This window comes from Prionailurus viverrinus, unplaced genomic scaffold (assembly GCF_022837055.1).
Source record: "Prionailurus viverrinus isolate Anna unplaced genomic scaffold, UM_Priviv_1.0 scaffold_77, whole genome shotgun sequence".
Taxonomy (NCBI): Eukaryota; Metazoa; Chordata; class Mammalia; order Carnivora; family Felidae; genus Prionailurus; species Prionailurus viverrinus.
The window spans coordinates 100,944-103,615 of NW_025927639.1; positions in this window are offsets into that span (position 1 = coordinate 100,944).

Here is a 2,672-nt window from a genome sequence, read left to right on the forward strand (position 1 = left end):
GACATTGTGTTGCCCCCAGGTTCTGCAGTCTGGACCTGGCAGAGGTGGACTGTTGATATTGATTAAAAAAAATATTTGACAATAAGGTCCATATTCTCCCTCTGGAACGAGCGGTGTGCATCCAAATCGTGGGTTGCTATCCTCCTGTCCACAACCAATCTGAGGATTCCAGAAGGTAGGTGAACCTTTTAAAACACCATAGTCTTCTCTTACCTCATTCAAAGACAATTTCTTTCCCAGTTTCTTTTAATTTTGAAGAGATGGCAATTCCTAATTGAAAGCATAATGGTCCTGTAGGAAATTGACCTACATGAGTGATGGGCATTATTTCATCCATCCGTATCCCTAAAGCACATTTCATTGGAAATATAAGCCATGGATACATGTCATAAATTCATAACAGATGTGTAGCTCCTGTAAGTTGCATTCTGACCTTGTCACATATGTGTCATCAGATATTATTAGTGACTTTTCAGATAAGCTCTAAACATCAAGATGGTCATGTTAGAGAATCTGGTATATATGGAATTTCACAGATTCTAAATTAGGAATGATTTTTCATTTTTAATGTTCCTATTTTTTTCCTTTTGTGAAAGAGCCCGAGCTGGGGATGGGGGAGAGAGTGGGAGATACTGAATCTGAGGCAGGCGCCAGACTCTGAGCTGTCAGGACACAGCGTGACGTGGGGCTCAAACTGATGGACTGCAAGATCATGACCTGAGTGGAAGTCGGACGCTTAACCAAGTAAGCCACCCAAGCGCCCCAGGAATGATAGTTTATTGGCAAAGAAAGAGAAATTAAAGATAGCGTAAAGGATGTCGACTTTTAATTGAAATATTCTTCACACATTTGTTGTATTAGTTTTAGACATACATTGTAGTCCTTCCATATGTCTATAAATTATGTTGTACTTAAGCACAAGTGTAGCTATCCTGTGAAAGTATGCAACAGTATTATTACAGGATTGACTCTCTTCCATTGGCTGTCCCTTGTATCCCTAGGACTCATTCATTCCGTAGCTGGAAGCCAGTATCTCTCTCTCAAAGGTGTCCATTCTTTATCTAACCTAAACACTTAGGTGGTAAACACAATAACCTCTTGTTCATCATGTGTAATTTGGTGGTCTATTTTTCTGGGAACATTGCTTAAAGCATTACAAATGATGCCATTACCTTAATAAATTTGGTTTCATTCTTCACTCACAAGAACGGAGAAGGAAAAGATTTCTTTGTGCCCTAGGTCCTGTCACTAAGACCCTTCCCAGTGTAGAGAACAGGCTTAGTGGCCCAGAGCACCTTCGGTCCCTCAGCTGAGCCACCAGGGTCTTCAACATTGCAGGAATTCCCATGGTGGCCAGCAGAGAGAGCTCGAGCACCACAGACCCCCGAGGGGCGGGTTCCTCTGCCTGGGCAGTGATGGCCAGTAGAGGGCGCAGCATCGGCTTTTCTGACCCAGGGCACCTCAGAGCAGGAAGGGCTTAGACTGCTCTCAGAGGACTCAGGCCTCTGCTGGTGCCTCAGTACAGAGAGCAGAGCTGCATTTCCAGCAGGTTCTGCCACCCGCCCCAGGGGAGACCTTGGGAGCTTAGCAGAAACTTGGCATCTCCTGAGTCGCCAGAGAGAAGCTGCCTTGTTGTACTGAGTGCTGAGGAGGGGGCGCCGGGTGGCTTCCCTGGTCAAGCTGGTCGCTGAGCTGCACAGGCCTTTGCATTTTCTGGGCTGTTCCCATGTTTCATTCCACCCCTTCCCAGACAGTTTTTGAACAAGACGTATTTTACCAAAGGACTTGTGGATTGAGGGGTCCCACGACATCACCTCATAGATGCAGTCGATGGTTTGTTCCAGATCCAGGCTTGTTTCCGACAAGGAACCCTAACAGAAATTCAGAAGCACGGGAGCTGCATTCAATTAGGACGTGGATACATGAAATGCTCGTCTCACGACCTTCTAGAAGAAGGAGCTGGGACCCATGTTCCGAGTCCTGCTGGAACCAGAGACCAAGGTAAGGGCACAAACTGTCCCACACATCATACATGCTTTTTAAAAATGTTCATGGTTATTTTCCCAACTTAGTGAAGTGATTGAAAACTACAGAAAACCTGGTAGGTAGGTGTCATTAACCTTATGTTATCTTTTAATTTAAATTCCAGTGAGTGAAGACACAGTGTAATGTTAGTTTCAGGTGTCCAATATAGAGCAACACTTCCACACGTCACCCGGTGCTCATCCCAGGTGAGCACCAGCAACAGCTTCTTAATCCCCAGCAGCTGTTTCACCCATTCCGTCACCTCACTGTGGAAGCCCTCAGTTTGTTTCCTAGTTAAGAGTCTGTTTGTTTGTCATTGTGTCCTTCACCGCCCCCCCCCTTAAATTTGTCTTATTTCCATGTGTTAGTGAAATCATCTGGTGTTTGTCTTTCTCTGACAGGCTTTTTTCACCCAGCATAACATTCTGTCGCTCCTCCAGCTCGTGGCAAATGACAAGATTTCATGTTTTTATGGCTAAATAATATTACATTCCATATACTACATCTCAATTTATTCATCAGTTGATGGATGCTTGGGAAGTTGCTGTAATTTGGTTGTTGTAGAAAATGCTGCTGTAAACATCATGGTGCATGTATCCCTTTGAAGAATTATTTTTGTATTCTTTGAGTAAATACCTCTTAGTGAA